Consider the following 17,272-nt stretch of genomic DNA (forward strand, 5'->3'; position numbering starts at 1 on the left):
AATGTGCCCTTCCTCCTTCCTTGAGCGCCTAGGAGTAAACTATGATCATCTCTGCCCCCCGCAGTGCTCCCCACAATGCCTCCCACAGTGGTCCCCAGTTCTCCCCGGCTCTGCTCCCACAGCTCATCTTCGTGAGAGTGGCTGAGCCGCATGCTGAACTTGCCCCTCCCCACGTCAGGCTGGGCCCTGCTCCCGGCCGAGCCTCAGACTGTTTGTGGCGTTAGTGTGACTCATCCCCAGGACCCTTCCCCTGGTCCTGCAGGCTGACCTCCTAAATGCCCAGGGCTGGCCAGCCCCCTATCTTCTGGACAACGCCCTGCATTCCAAGCCCTCCCCACTTTCCCAGCTCACTGGTGGAAACTTACCCTTCCCAGGGCTCCCTCCCTTGGGGCCACAACAGGGGAGGGTCCATGTCACTTGCTGTGCTCCCTCCCCCATGTACCATGCTGGCAGCTTCCATCAGACTCTGGCCTGTGTCCCAGGACGTCATTTCAGATGCTCAGAAGTCCCTTCCCCCATCCCACAAAGGCACTGCCTCTTCCGCCTCCATCAGGCCCTGGGTCAGGGCTGAGGGCTAATTTCCCTTCTCCTCCAACGAGGGGTAGGAAAACTGAGGTTCAGAGAGCCCAGTGCAGGTTCCATGAGTGGGAAAAAGAGAAGGAGAGGCCCCAGGAATCACAACATGGGGCTTGTTCCTTCTTAGTCACGAGTCTGTTCTTCTGACTGGCTCTGCTCAGGTGTTCCTTCCTCCCCAGAGCTCATCGCCTGGCCCTTGAAGTAGGAAGGATCTGAGTGAGAACCCCCACCTGTTCAGAAACCAGAACCAGCCAGGCTCAGAGGGAGCTGCTCTCCCTGGCTCTCGCCACCTTGGGATCTGGAGGTCTCTTCTCCACCGTTAAAAGGCAGAGGCCATGAAGGGGTTAAATATTCCCGCTTTCACGTTACTTCAACAAAATGTGCATCAAGCCAACTTCTGTGCTATTGGGTGCCAGGCATCGTCCTCACTCTCTCAGAGGCACTGGGCTCCTTGTTTTTAAATTTCTTTAACAAAATAAAAATAGAATTCACATACCATAAAATTCATCATTTGAAGGTGTACATTTCAGTGGTTTTTAGTATATTCACCAGGTTGTGCAGTCGTCACCACTATCCACTTCCAGAACATTTTCATCACCCCTGAAGAAACCCTGACCCATTAAGCAGTCACTGCCCCTGCCCCCAGCCCTGGGCACCCACTGAGCTACTTTCTGTCCCTGTGGGTTTGCCTATTCTGGACATTTTATATAAATGGAATCATATAATATGTGGTTTTGGCTTCTTTTACTTAGCATAGTGTTTTCAAGGCTTATCCATGTACTTTGCATGTGTCAGCACTTTTATTCCTTTTTAAGTCTGAATAATATTCCATTGCTGCGTGGATATACCACATTTTATTTCCCCATTCATCCTTTTTTTTTTTTTAATTTAGTGGAGGTACTGGGGTTTGAACCCCGAACCTTGTGCACGCCAAACACATGCTCTGCCCCTGAGCTATGCTCTTCCCGCCTCCACTCATCTGTTGATGGACATTTGGGTTGTTTCTACTTGTTGGCTATTACGAATAAGGCTGCTATGGATATTGCCGTACAAGTCTTTGTGGACATGTTCCCATTTCTCTTGGGTCTATGCCTCGGAGTGGACTTGCTGGGTCAAATGATAACTATTTAACTTTTTGAGGAACTGCCAAACTGTCTTCCAACACGGCTGCACCATTTTACATTCCCATCAGGCATGCTTTGCCATTTTTCAAACATTCCAGGCACACTCCTCCTTGCTCCCCAACTTCTTTTATTTATTTATTTATCAACGTTTTACAACATGTTAGTTTCTGGTGTATAGCATAGTGATTCAGTTATATATATATATATGTATATATATATATATATATATATATATATATATATATATATATATATATATATATATTCCTTTTCAGATTCTTTTTCATTATAGGCTATTATAAGATACTGCATGTAGTTCCCCATGCTATACAGTAGGACCTTGCTTACCTAATTTATATATAGTAGTTACTATCTGCAAATCCCAAACTCCCAATTTTTCACCTCCACCATCCCCTTTCCTCCTGGTAACCATAGGTTTGTTCTCTATGTCTGTGAGTCTGTTTCTGCCTGACTTCTTTCTTTCTTTTTTTTTTAGGCTGGGGGGGGGCGTTAATTAGGTTATTTATTTATTTACTTCAAATGGAAGTACTGGGGATTGAACCCAGGACCTCATATGTGTTAAGCACGCACTCTCCCCCTGAGCTATACCCTCCTTAGTCAAAGGATTTGATAGTTGGCAGTTGGAGAGGGCATTCAACTGTGACTCAGTGCCCTGCATTGGCCCAACCTGTCCCCCTCCAGGGGGACACCAGATCTGAGAGCTGCTTGATGGGAAAGGATGTTGGCCTTCCCCACGCCAGGAGCCAGGGACAGCCTGTCCTGCTGCAGAGCTGACCCAGTGGGTCTTCTATGGCCTCACCTCAGTCGGCCTCTGGGCACGTTAGGCAAGAATTCTTTGTTGGCGAGGGATGGAAATCCAGCTCAAGCTGAAGGAAGAGAGCCATTCCTTGGCTCCTGTGATACCTAGGAGTGCAGGGGAGGGGACAGTGGCCTTCAGAACGCTGGCGGCCAGGCGCACGTGTCCCCGCCCTCTCTCTCAAGCTTCTCTCTCGTTTCTTCTCTCTGTGGGTGGGTGACACTCTCTCCCACCGCAGATGGGCCTCAGTCATGGGACAGGGAGCTGGGCTGCAAGCAGCTGTGGTTACAGGAATCCAGCTTCGTGGCTCAAAGAGGAGAGAAAATTGCCCCACTGCAACCCTCAGGACAACCCAGAAAAATGCTGATTGGCACAGCTGGGATCACATACTCACTTGTCTCATACACCGTACAAACCAGCAGTTCCCGTCCGCCACTGCTGTCCATTATGTTTATGCAGCAAAACAGGCTTGTTGGTCTCTCACAAAATGCCTGCCTAAGTGCCAGGTACTTGGCAATATTTCTTTTAATCCACACAGCTGCCCTGCAGAAAGATGTGCTGGTCAGGGCTCTCTGGGTTCCTACTGGTAGAAACCCAACTCAGATTAGCTTAAGTCAAAAGTGGAATTTATTGCTCACATAAATGATAAAAGCAGGAGCGGACATTAGGCATAGCTGGATCCAGGGAGTCAGATTGGCCTGGGATGTCTGTCATTAGCTCCAGCTCTTAATCTGACTCCCTCTCTGTATATTCTCAGCTCTCAGGCACGTTCTCCCCACATAGCAGGAAAGACGCCCAGGCCAGGTCACGTGCCTACACCTGCAGCAAGAGGATGGGACACAGCTGTGGGGGTTGGTGCCCCCAGAACTGGGAGGGGGCAGACAGATTCCCTGTGGTCAGCTCTAGTTGGTGTATTTCCCCATTGTACAGAGTAGGAAACTGAGGCTTGGAGAGATTAGGTAACTTACCAGGGCCATTTAGCTAGAGACCCAGCTGGGATTCAAACCTATGCCCGTCTGCTTATCCAAGAACATCACCCTACCTCCTTTTAAAGTGATATTGAGACATCACTTGAAGAAGTAGATCCCTGTTGACGGCCATGTCATTCCCAGCACTCCTTGCAGCAGCTGTCACAGAGAGGATGCCCTGTGAGGAGCGAGGAGTGGTGGGCAGGGGCCATGGTCTCAGACAAGATGTTTTACAAGTTCTGCCATGGCTGGAAGAGTCTCTGGGGTCATTGACTCCTGTTGCCATGCTGAACCAGTAATGCAACATCTGGCCCCTGTTTGGACAATGTCCATGGCAGGGAACTTACCATCTCCCAAGACAAGCAGCTTTTTATAGATTTGATCTGATGGAAGGATGAAAACTTCCCCAATGGTTAGAAACAGGGCAATTTGGGCTGACTCCTAATCATTTATTTGTCTTCACTCATCTGTAGGGGAAACTTTTGTTTTATAAGTGGAAGAGGAGAGAGAAAGATTGGGTAGAGGGTGGGGCCATCCAAAGATTTGAAAGTTACCGTGTACCCTCTTCCTCTAGCTCCACGCAGTCGTCTCCCAAATTTTCTCAACTGAGGTTTATTCACTAATATATTATCCTTTCCCTGGAGACGGTATCTGTGATCTCAAGAGCCCTCTTGACAAATGTGAGCCTCAGTGGGTAGAGACCAGGAGACAGGGTCCTCCCTCCTCCTGCACTGGTTTAAACAGAGCTCAACATCACTTGCTCTTTGGTGACCACAGAGCAGTATTGGCTCAAATTAATTCCATGCAGATTTCCTCTCCACCATGGACAGGTGACACTGATTTTTTTTAATCAAAAGTGACAGGTCAACAGTATTTTGGTGTTTTTTTTTCCAGAAATGGAAAAACCTATCGTAAAATTTGTATAGAATATCAAGGAAACCTAAATAGCCAAAAACAATCTTAAAAAGAAGGACAAAGTTGGAGGGCTCATGCTTCCCAATTTCAAAACATAGTACAAATTTATAGTAATCAAAACAGTGTGGTGTTGACATTAGGACAGACATATAGACTAAAGGAACAGACTGAGAGCTGAGAAATAAACCCTCACATTTCATTTATGGTCAATTGACTTTCCACAGAGGTGCCAAGACCATTTAATGGGAGAAAAAGACAGTCTTTACAAAAAGTGGTGCTGGAAAAAGTGGATACCCACATGAAAAAGAATGAAGGTAGACCCTATATCATATACAAACTCAAAGATCAATCAAAGACCTAAATTTTAGAGCTAAAACTATAAAACTCTTAGAAGAACTCACAGGGGAAAATCTTCATCACTTTAGGATTGGCAGCGGTTTCTTAAATATGACACCAAAAGCGCAAGTGACAAAAATAAATAAATAAATTGGACTTCACAAAATGAAATAACTTTGTGCATCGAAAGACACTACCAGGAGAGTGAAAAAGCAGCAAACAGAATGGGAAAATATTTGCAAATCCTGTATCTGATAAGGGGTTAGTATCCAGAACCCCTACAACTCAACAGCAACGAGACAGAACACCTCCATTAAAAAATGGTCAAAGGATCTTGAGCAGACATTTCTCCAAAGAAGATACACAAATAGTCAATAAGCACATTAAAAAGATGTTCAACATTACTAGTCATTGAGGAAAGGCTAATCATGACCACATTTAGATACCACGTCATACCATCTAGGATGGCTAGAATTTTTTTTTAATAGAATTTTTTTTTAATTAAAATAAAAAACAAGTGTTGGCAAGGACGTGGAGAAATTGGAACTCTTGTTGGGAATCTGACATGGTACAGTCACTATGGAAAACAGTTTGACAGTTCCTCAAGAAGCTTAACACAGAATATGATGGAGCAAATCCGCTCCTAGGTATATACCCTTAAGAACTGAAAACAGGGACTCAAATAGACACTTGCAGACCAATGTTTTTTGCAGCATTATTCACAATAGTTGAAAGGTAGGTACAACCCATGTGCCCATCAAGAGATGAGTGGATCAAGTGTGGTACAGACGTATTTTGTTGTATTGTGTTTCACTTTTCTGTACTTTGGAGGTGTGTTTCTTACAAACCTAGGGTTGGTGGCAACCCTGCATCAAGCAAGTCTCTCAGCACCATTTTTCCATCAGCATTTGCTCACTTCATGTCTCTGTGTCACAGTTTGGTAATTCTCGCAATATTTCAAACTTCTTCATTATTATTATATTTGTTATGGTGATCTGTGATCAGTGGTTTTTGATGTTACTATTACACAAAGATGATGACTCTCTGCAGGCTCTGAGAATGGTTAGCATTTTGGGGCAATAAACTATTTTTAATTAAGTTATGGGCATTGTTTTTTCAGCCATAAGGCTATTACACATTGAATAGACCACAGTATAGTGTGAACGTAACTTTTCTATGCACTGGGAAACCAAAAAATTCATGTGACTTGCTTTATTGTGATGTTTGCTTTATTGTGGTGGTCTGAAACCAAACCTGAAATATCTCCAATATTTATATACATAAATAGAATATGATACAACCATAAAAGGAATGAAGTTTTGACACTTGCTACAGCATGGATAAAACTTGAAGGCACTATACTGAGTGAAATAAGCTAGACACAAAGGACAAATATTGTGTGATTCCACTTACATGGAATATTTAACATAGGCAAATTTATACAGACAAAGTCAGTTAGTGGTTACCAGCACCTGGAGGGAGGGGAGATTGAGGAGTTATTGCCCAAAGGGGACAGAGTTTCTGTTTAAAGTGATGAAAATATTTTGGAAATGGATATTGCTGATGGGTCCACAACAATGTGAACATATTTAATGCCACTGAACTGTACACTTAAAAATGATTAAAATGGTAAATCTTATGTTACATATAGTACCAAAATGTAACATTTTAAAGTTATTAAAATGGCAAATTTTATGTTGTACATATTTTTTACCCCAGTAGAAAAAAGTGATGGGCCAGCTCTGCTGTAAACTCATAAAATACCTTCAACATGAACTTTAAAAAGGCTTCTCTTCTTCTGGATGGAGTTAAGTGGCACACTTTGAGGGACTAAACAGGGGCTGAAATTCAGCCAGTGTGCCAACCAGAAAGAGACATAAATATAAAATCCAGTACGTCATCGCCATGTACAGTTGTGTAGGCTGTTAACTACCCAAGTGCAAAATCATGTTTGGTCCTCAGTCTGTTACCCAGTATATTTGCCATCTGCCTCAGCTTCGTGATACCTAGTGAGCTGACGCTATGCAATCTTCCGTATCATTGATTAAAAATTCAAACTGGGCAGAATCCTATGGCTCCTCAGTAGAGACCTTCTGCCAGATGTGTACTGACCTGTTAACTAACACTCTTGGGGTATGACTGTCCAGCTGCCATCAGTTGTACTTGTGCCTCTGGGAATATGACACCTTGTGATGCCCGATGCAGCCTCTTTCCTCCCTGGTCTTCTCCACTTTTCCCCACAGTGTCCTCAAAGTTTCATGAGAAAACCAGATCAAAGGCTTTTCCCTCTCTCCAAAGAGAGGCTATTTCCTCCACCTGCCAGTCTGAACATCCTATTATAAAAGAAAATGAGATTACTTTGGCCTGCCTGTATCTTTGAGGAGATAGGATAATGCAGGGCAGTGGTTTCCAAACCTGAGAGTATGTGAGAATCACCTGGAGGGTGAGCACAGGGCTCTGCCCAGAGAGGTTCAGATTCTGGGTGGGGCCACAGCACTTGCATTTCTGGTAAGTTCCCAGGTAATGCTGAGGTCACTGGTCCAGGGACCACATTTTGAGAACCACTGATGTATGGGGATAAGAGCAATGCTTTGTGGGGAAGCAGGATATAGCTCAGTGGTAGAGCATGTGCTTAGAATGCATAAGATCCTGGGTTCAATCCCCAGTACCGCCATTAAAAAAAAAAATTTTTTTTTAAGCAAACCTGATCACCTCTGCACTGATCAAAAAAAAAAAAAAAAAAAAGCAAAACCTTTGGAGTCAGATAGACCTTAACCTGTTTGAGCCCCAGTTTCTATGAAATAGAGCTAATAATCTTACCTCACAGGGTAACTGTGGGTTAAAAAGGTAATGCACAAAAACACTTAGCTACCTAGCACCTAAGTGATCAATAAAGATCGGCTCTTACATTAATACGCCTCTTAGTGAATCTGTGCTGACTGCTTTTCTAAACAGCTCGACCCCACACTGGAGCTGGGGTTGGCTAGTCACTCACTCAGATTTTCTTGGGCTGATCTGGGTAATGGGTAGGTTTCAAAACTGATTACCCAAAGAGAGCAGATTGATTAACTAAGGAAAACTGGGGAGAAGAGAATAAATCCTTCAAGTGGGAGGAAGGAGGACTGGCCGAACTGGGAGAGGACCGCTCTGTCCACTGCCTCCCCTTTGCCTCTTAGCTGGTCATTTGTGGTGCTGTCAGAATTTCACTTTCCACAGTCCATTCCAAGATACCAGGCCAAGAAGGTGGGTGCCTGGCCCAGCCCAGCTCCCAGGTAGGGCAAACCTCTTCCCCACATGGGTGGGACTTCCAAGGCAGCCCCCAGCTGCAGGCCGGCCTCACCCTGAGCACCCTCATTCTGGCCGCTCCTTGGATGCTGGGCCTCCTGCCCTATTCTTAAGATGCATGTTTCAAAACTGACATGTTGCCTCGACTTCTATTCCCGAGATTCTGTGTTGGTTTCTGCCTGATCCTTCTGCCTCAGTGGTGGCCCCCAGGCTCAAGGGTTAAAAGGACTCGCAGCAGAGCTAGCTGGCAGCAGACTCACCCACCACCTCTGCCCTCTTCCCCAGCTGCCCCCTTCCCAAGGTCTCTGAGAGGTCCCTCCCACTCCTTACCCGCCCACCCCAACTCCCCTAAGCCCTGAAAGGAGAAATATATTCAAGACAAACCTTAGGGGCAGAGCCTGCACTGAAATACACTTCCCAACACGTGCTGCAGGTGCAAAGATGCAGTGGCTTTGAGGCTGGACTGCTCATTTATAGGCTATTCAACCACGGACGTGGTAAGGAAGCGCCTGGTACCATGTGTGGTTTCCTCCTTCGTCAAATTGCAGCTAATGATCTTCCCCGCCTTAGAACTGCCAAGAGGATTCAATGGGGTAATTTATGTCTAGTGTTTAGGACAGATCTTGGCACACAGGAAACTCAATAATATTTTTATTACTAGTGTCTGGGCCAGAGTTTTTCAAACTCACGGTAGTTCCTGGAGCCACCAGAAGGGAAGACCAAAGGATTCTCCCTTGAGAGGGAATGTGGCTCCACCAACACCGAGATTCCAAACTCGAGTCTGCAGAACCACGAGAGAATCAACGTCTTTCCTTTAAGCTCCTGAGTTTGTGATGTACTAATATACTTTTCTTTCTGGCTCCCTTTCCCTGGAAGGGTCTGTCCACATTTCTCTCTCCTCCCAGTGGAAACTCCCAACTCTTAGGGAAATTTACCTTGGTGTTAAGTGGAAAAAAATATGATAATTTGGTTAAAAAGTCTTTCCCTCTGAGCCATTAAAAACTTTCCCTCACACACCTGCATTCCAAATGAAGCCTTTTCGGTGGAATGTGGTCTGAGGATTTTTTGAGGCCTTCTTGGCCTCCTTGGCTGGGCTGGCCCCTTCCGCAGAGGGCCCTCCTGCCATGACACTGACCACACTGAAAGGTCATGAGAGCCCTCTTTGTCCTGGCTTTCTTAGCTTGGAGTGCAGGCTTGGCACATTACCGTCCTAATAAATGTTTATGGACTGACTAGATGAGGGAGGGCTTTTTCTGATGTCCCTACTCCTGGCTACCTCTACCCCAGTCCTAGAAAATTCCATGAGAAATGAAAGCAATATGTCCACACAGAGACGTTTCCATGGATTTTTATAGAGACTTTATTTACATTAGCCAAATCTGGAAACAATCTAAAAGCCCATCAACAGGTGACTGAATAAACAAATTGTGGTGATATCCATATAATGGAATACTAGTCAGCAATAAAAAGGACCGATTTACCCACGATGTGAATGAATCTCAAAATCACGATGCTGGATGAAAGAAGCCAGACACAAAAGAATACACACTGTATGATTCTGCTCACATGTAATTATAGAGAACTCAGGGTAATCTAGAGTGGCAGGACGAAGAGCTGAATTTGCCTGGAGCCGGGGCAGAGGGGGTGAGTGACTGCAAGAGACAGGAGGGGACTCCAGGGGAAGATGGACATATTCTGTATCTTGTGGTTGTGGTTATACTGATGTAACATACACTTGGCAGAACTCATCCAATTGATACTTTAAATGGGTACAGTTTATTGTATGGAAACTGTATCTCAATAAAGTTGATTAAAAAGAAAATTCTGTAAGGCTTAGAATCCGAAATACAGCATCCTCTACTCCAACAAAAATGGGATATACAGCTGGCATGTGGAGAGGACTATTGGAGAAGTTACTTAGTCCACAAAAAGGTATTGAACATCAATCAGTGCAGGCATCTGGTTGACCCTGCAGATGGATAAAGCAAGTTTCACCCTCAGGAGGCCCGGGGCTGTAACAGAGCTTGTCAAGTTCTCCAAGGGAGATGAGCTAGATGGAAAGAACATACCAAGGGCAAAGAATACGAATCTGCCTCCTCAGTGTTGCTCAACTCACCCGAGGTGCTTGTTACAAGCACTAAAAACATCTGGGCTCCGACCCTGACCTACTGAGTCAGAATTGCTGAAAGGGCCCAGCAATCTTCACTTTCAACAAGCGCCGCAGGTAAATCTCCAGATCAGCTTAGGTTTAGAGAAAGCGCTTGACCAGATCTCCGTTTCAGGCAGAGATGGTGGGAATGCCACACAAAAGCCGAACCAGAGGACTCTGAATTAGACGGGAGTGTGAAAGGTCACCTGTCCATCCTGCCTCTGGCCGACGAGAGTCCACCAACTCCTCCTCTCCGTCCATTTCCAGAGCCTTGTCTGTCTGCCGGAAGTTCTCCCTGTCTAGTTCACTCCCTCCCCCTGCAGAAGCTCCTGAACTTTCGGTGCATCCTGGGAAAAACAGAAGACAGACCCCCTCCCCAACCCCCCCATCTTCCAGAAGGGCCAAGGTTTTATTGAGAGGTTCTGCAATGTGGACCAAACATACTGGTTCTTTGATTAGAGAGTGTTTCTGCTCCTCTGGCCTGAGGACTCAGTGCTAACCTAGGAAACATAACGCCTACCCTGCATGTGGTATGAAGGTGGGTAAGCGGGTTGAGGGGGGAGGAATTCTGTCCTGTGGTTACTCAGGCCATACGGATTCGTGGTCACCATGGCTGTGAGCACTCACGGCTCTGCTGGCCACCATCTTGCTTTCAGGGACAAAGCCCTGCTAGTCAGGAGGCTGTGTGGTGGCGGTGGGGACACAACATTCAGAAAGGGTCCGTGTCACAGCCAGAGATCACCCAGCACCTCAGGGTCGGCAGCTAGACCCCTTCCCAAAGCTGGCTGGGTTCTTCCCCAAGATGCCAGTCCTTTGGGCCAAGGACAAGAGTTCAGGTTTTAGCTAGACGATGATGACTGTCCTCTCTTTGAGAACACACCACGGAGACCATATTTTAAAACCCCAAATCAGGACATAGTGCTTGATTAAAAAAAAAAATTTATAAATTGATCGATGTGAAAAGTTCTTTAAAAGTATACAAATCAAGGCATAGTTGGTTACATATTGAACAAATTATATTTCTGGGAAAGAAGGCAATTGAGGCAGACACTGTTCTGAAAAACCAGTGGGTGTCTGTTTAGGCCACTGTTGGCCTAAATGGAGGTGATTTTTGGCCCCCAAGGGACATTTGGCAATGTTTGGAGACGTTTTTAGTTTCCATAACCTGGAGTGGGGAGACTACAGGCATCCAGTGGGTAGAGGCCACGGATGCTGCCAAACATCCCACAATCACAGGGCAGCCCTCACCACAAAGGGTTATTTGGCCCCAAATGTCGATAGTGCCGGAGTTGAGGGACCTTGGTCTAGGATCTCTGGTGCTGCACGTGTGGACCCCAGGGTGTCAGCCTTGGCATTTGGTTTTTCCTCCTACCTACTTTGGTCCTGGCCTTCACATTTCTGTCAGAGGGGAGAGGCTTGGGACCCCTCAGCCCACAGCCACTTCCTCTTTTGTTGGCAGAGCAAGGAGACAACTTTCTGAAGAGGTGCCCAGGTGCCACCCCACACACAGCAAGAGACAGGCAAGGTCTCGGGGCGGGATCTCTCAGGGCAGAGGCAGCTGCAGCAGGGGAACAGGGAGGAGCACTGGGTTTAGAGGGAGACATGTGGCTTCTAGCTCTGCCTGACTCTGCTTCTGACTTGCTCGCTGAATCTCTGTGCTGATCAGCAGCAGGGTCTTGGAAATGATGGACACATATCCACAGCTGCTGTTTTGAAAGTATTCGTATTTTTAGGTGCTTGTGAAGTGGTTTTGCAACCTTTAGATGTCTTTAAGCTCTTCTGTCCATCTCTTCAAGGTGTTTTAAATCTACTTTTTAATTTCCAATTCTTTTGTAGCTAATTATTTCTTCTCTCTGTTATGCGTATTAGCAAAAAATATGGAATAACTGAAATGTCCAACAAGAAAACATTTATTTATTGAAACGAAATTAATATACAACAACAAGGATTTGTGGGAACAAACGATGTTTACACACACACTGAGGCATGAAAAGGAGACCCTGGCCAAAGAGTATGGACTGAAAGACATTAGAAAAGTTTTGTAAGCAGGGCCACATTCATACAAACTCCTAAATTCCTAAAAGTGTGTGTGTGTGTGTGTGTGTGTGTGTGTGTGTGTGTGTGTTTGGAGGAGACAATGGTGTCTAGTGGTCATACTTGCTGCCCAGAAGTTAGAACAAGACCCCTATTTACCAGCAGTGTGACACTTGGGCTGTGATTCATCATCTCTCAGTTTTATTTGTCTTCACCTGTGAAAGGTGGATAATAACGATGGGTGTCAAAGAGACACAGCAGCCAGCTGGAAGAGCTCCCGGGGCAAGAACTTGAGTGACAAAATAAATGACCTAGTACTGGATTATAGCCTCAAAGTATAAAATGACTATCCACAAGGCTATACTGCTGTAAATAAGTGATTGAAAAATAAATACATTGAGGAGAAGATATAAATCTACTGTGAAGAATTTCAGATAATTAATGTAAATACTCCTCCCTCGGGGAGGGGAGCAGAACTCCCCACTCCTGAAGTGTGGGCTGTGCGCAGGGACGTCTTCCCGACAGCCGCAATGTTGGGCAGTGGGGCAGAGAACTTTCTGTTAGTAACCTGGCAGATCCGACCTCAGTCAAGTGATCAAGGTCAGTACCATGAGTGACAAGTCACCTTGATAACACGTACATTTGCTAGGACTTGATGAAGGGCGCTTCACCTCTGAGGCCTTCCTCCTCCAAACCCATAACCCCAGTCTAACTGTGAGCAAAACACGAGACAAACCCAAGTCAAGGGGGCAGTCTACACACACCCGACCTGCACTCTGTAAAGCCGACAAGGTCATTAAAAACAAGGAAAGTTGGAGAACCTGTCACAGCCAAGAGGAGCCTGAGGAGACAGAATGCCTAAGTGTAATGCGATATCCTGGATGAGCCCCTGGAACAGAAAAAGGACATTCAGTGAAAACTAAGGAAATCCGAATAAAGCACGGATGGGCTTTATTTAGTGAACAGTATTGCATCAATATTGGTCCATTAGTTGCGACAAATACACTATATTAACGTGACATAAGATGTTAACAGTAGAGGAAACTGGGTGTGAGCCATGTGGGGAGTCTATGCACCATCTTTGCAACTTTTCTGTAAATCTATTCTGAAATAAAAATTTTATTTTACAAAGTAAATTAAAAAAAGAAAATCAGAAAGAAAGACAGAAAGAAAGACAAAGAAAGACAGAAAGAAAGAAAGAAAGACAGAAAGAAAGAAAAGACAGAAAGACAGAAAGAAAAGAAAGAAAGAAAGAAACAAAGAAACAAAGAAAGAAACAAAGAAAGAAAAATTTTTAAAGTGTCTACATTATGTTGTTGTAGTCAGTAAGAGAATTTCTACCAAGCATTTAATACACTGGCATATGGTAAGTGTTTAAGGTTAGTTATTGTTTATTATTGATCTTATTTCTATTTCTCTTAATAAAACAGCAATGCATACTCATTATAGAAAAATTTACGGACGAGCCAAAGAAAAACACCAGCCACAGAAGAACAAGGATCCCCCATACTCCTACCCTCCCTGAGACAACTGCCGGTCGGTCACACCTTGCCGTGGGTCCCCGCAGAGCTATCACTAAGTTTTTGCATAACGTGGATCACACCATACATACAATTTGGTAAGTGGCCATAACCCAATTAAGTAACATTTCTGTTGTTCCAACTCTTTGCTCTTACAAGTAGTCAAGAGCACAAGTAATTGAGTAAATATTAGGAAGAAAAAACCCTGAAAAACGGTAAAAACTGGACACCAGTACTTACATATGCACAAAAGGTGCTCAGTGGTTCATCTAAATGAACTTCATCTGAAAAGCTGATGACTAGCTTTTGTTTTCCAGGTCTGTTTTATTAAAATGTAATGAATCTTAAAGATGTATGTAAAGAGAAAAAGAAGCAAGGGAATACAGCAAAATGTTGACTGTGGTCATCTCTCGTTTCCTTTGCAGCCTGCTGGATGGGAAGGCGGATATTTCACTCTAAAGCAGCAGCAGCACCACGGACAATGAGTGACTGGGTCTAGTTCTTTTCAACCAATTGCAATCTTGCTTAAATTGCTGGGTTCACTGATTTTCTTTCAAGTAAATCTATTTGCTACTCAGCGTTCTAAATGCTTCCCCAGTATTTAATCACCCGATGATGTAAATGGGTATTATTTTGCTCATTTTACAGATGAGGAAACTGAGGCCCAGAGAGGCTGAGTTGCCCAGGGCAATACCCAAGCCACATGGACCCCAGAGGCCAAGCTCTCAACCACTGCACCCGTGACGCTTCCCCCCACCAAATACCTCTGGGCCAAATTGCATGGAGTCAACAGGCTGCCCTGTGCTGGCAAGGAGGTGACAACTGCATTAAGCTTCACGATTCTGGGGCCTGGCTTCTAGAAGCCATCAGACCCCAGAAGCCTGCAGAGGCCACTTCCTAGCTGTGTGACCTTGGGAAAGTCCCTTCACTTCCCCAAGCCTCAGTTTCCTTATGTGTAAAATGGGCACCTGCGTCCTTCCCTACTCCTTGGGGCTGTTGTGAGCTCAGCTGTGTGAAGATGCTTCGGAAACTGTGACGTGTGCGTGTAGGCAGGAAATCACAGGTGTTGTGCGTACACAGGTACAGAAATGGGCCTGCAGGCCGTCGTGAGAGAGCTGTGTTCAAGGGAGTCTGCTTTCTGAGAAGTGGGACTGGGGTGGAAGGGGGCTTGGTGTTAATCCTGGAGGGCTTTAATGTCCGACAAGGAGTTGGATGAGTCTGGACGGCGGGGTGGGAGGGTGGGCTGAGGTGGGGAGTCCACGGCAGGGATCCAGGACCACGGCAGGACTGTCTTCAGCCTCTCCGCTGGGCCCCGGGCTTCCAGGTGCGTCTCAGACAGAGCTCCCCAGGACAGGACCTAGGAGTGGGCCATGGCTCCAGGGGTGTGTAGGGACTTGCTGGCAAACTTTGGTCAATGTCCATGACAGAGAAGGATGATAGAGGAGGCAAGCACTATTACTCGGACCAGATGCCCCAGGAAATTAGGGCGTCTGTCATTTGGCAGCCCCTCCCAGTTCACAGCAGCCACCAGGCTGGGAGGGAGGGAGGGAGACTCTTCTCTCCCCTGCGCTCAATCTGCTCTAACGCCCCCAGTGACCTCCGCACCCCCCACCCCCCTGCCACAATCATGTACATTCTCCTCCTTGACACTCTCGGCTTAGGCAGAGAGGGGACTTCCTGGAACGATGAAGCAACTCACCAACTTGAAGGGAAGGCTGAAAATCCAGGCTCAGAAATGGTGGGGGCCAGAGCAGCTCTGGGCAGCTGAACGGGGGGTACAGGTGAACAGCTCCTTCGGGGCGTGAAGACTGAAAAATGTAGAGTAAGAATGTCACCTGCCATGTAGGGTGTGTTGGATCTTAAATGAACTGTACGGGTTAGGAAGTTGAGGCCCAAAGAGGATGATTCAACTCCTGTGCCTCCATTTTTTCTGTCGTTATGCTTGGGTTAGAATCCTAGGAGGGGAGCATCTAATGTAGTCTTGGCTGGGGGTGGGCAGAGCTCCTTCACTGACAGTCCCACCAAACTCTACCCAATATGAACGATTCTTTCCCCTAAAACGAAACTGGGGTTCTGAGCCTGAAAAAGGGGAGTGGACTCGGGGCGGGGGTGGTGATGCAAAATCACAAATATTTACATCATATTCCTGCCCAGGGACATCCTAAACTCCTGCCTTTTCTACTCCACTTCTCCTAAATATCCTTCTAATAATTCCCCTGCTTTCATAGCTGGCCTCCTTGCTACCAGTCCTCCCGAAAGTCTTCCCATCCTGCCAGGAATCATCTTCTAAAACACAAATCTGATCAGTCCAGCCTTGTCCCCTGCTATAAACACTTCATGGCTTCCCATTGCCCTTAAAAGTTTTTTGTTGTTGTTTTTGTTTCTATTTTTCTTGGGGGGGGGTTGTTTTGTTTTTGACTCAGTTCAATTTTTCTTACCCTCATCATATGCAGGGTGTGTAGACAAAAGCTTTTTATCAGCTGACTATACTGAAAAGATAACCACAGTAGTAATTCCTGCGATCCAAGATGGGCGAAACAGAAGCCGAGCTTCCTTTCAGTAGGAAAAGTTTCAGGCTTATAAAAAGGGCAACAGCACGCATTTTTACTTATTTATTTATTTACTTTAACATCACAATACGCATTTTTTAAAATTATATTTACTTGCAAGCATTTGGATTGTCAACAAATTAGCTGCAACTTTTTTTTTTTTTGCAATTACAGCATGGTATTCAGGTAACAGAACAACAATTATTTCATATAAGCTGCATCAGAGACAACTGGAGAGGACAAAACTACCATCCCCATAAAAACGAATTTGTGTTGTACACCAACAAGAACCTACTTTATATTTCCATGCCAACTTACAAGCCCCACACTGTATCCCACGAGGTTCGCAGCCACTGAAGACATCACCGGGACAGGGCTAGCTAAAGACACACTCAGCAGTGTAACTGTACAAAAAAAGAACATTATACAGTTTAAAAAACAATCTTACACAGCCTTACATTTCAATTTTTCTTTAAAAGGAGTGAACTGTGGGGGGAGGGGTATAGCTCAGTGGTAGAGTGCATGCTTAGCATGCAGGAGGTCCTGGGTTCAATCCCCAGTACCTCTATTAAAATAAATACATAAACCTCATTACCTTTCCCTAAAAACAAAACAAAACCTTAAAAAAAAAAAGGAGTGAACTGTGTCGGGGGGGGGGGCAGGGCTTAAATGTTTTATAGCCAAGAAAAGAACTTCCATGGAACCATCTTATTCATCATCTTCTCCATCTTTCTCCTCCTCCCCCTTTTCATCCTCCTCATCTTCCTTCTTTTTCTCACTTTTTTCAGCCTTGATGACTCTCTTTTTTGCTACATCAGCTTTCCTTTAGCTCAGCAGACAGCAATACCTTTTACATATTTTCCTTTCTGCCTGCTGCTCATCAGGCTGCTCGTCATCTGCTGCAGTGTTAGCCCACATCGCTCCCAGTCTCTTTGCAACATCATTGATGGATAGGCTCAGATCTTCTTCTCCTTTGATTTCTGGGTGATACTCAGAACA

At 45.4% G+C, this 17,272-nt stretch overlaps 1 long non-coding RNA gene and 1 other non-coding gene across 2 annotated transcripts; both read left to right on the plus strand.

Moving 5' to 3' along the window:
* The first annotated feature begins 1,956 nt into the window (after positions 1-1,956).
* LOC141573596 (uncharacterized) lies at positions 1,957-14,836 on the plus strand. The gene is made up of 2 exons (XR_012499458.1): positions 1,957-13,822; positions 14,150-14,836. It is a non-coding gene; the product is annotated as an uncharacterized LOC141573596 (long non-coding RNA).
* Positions 7,337-7,410, plus strand: TRNAS-AGA (transfer RNA serine (anticodon AGA)). The gene has a single exon. It is a non-coding gene; the product is annotated as a tRNA-Ser (tRNA).
* Positions 14,837-17,272: the final 2,436 nt, after the last annotated feature.

Source organism: Camelus bactrianus, chromosome 16, assembly GCF_048773025.1.
Source record: "Camelus bactrianus isolate YW-2024 breed Bactrian camel chromosome 16, ASM4877302v1, whole genome shotgun sequence".
NCBI lineage: Eukaryota > Metazoa > Chordata > Mammalia > Artiodactyla > Camelidae > Camelus > Camelus bactrianus.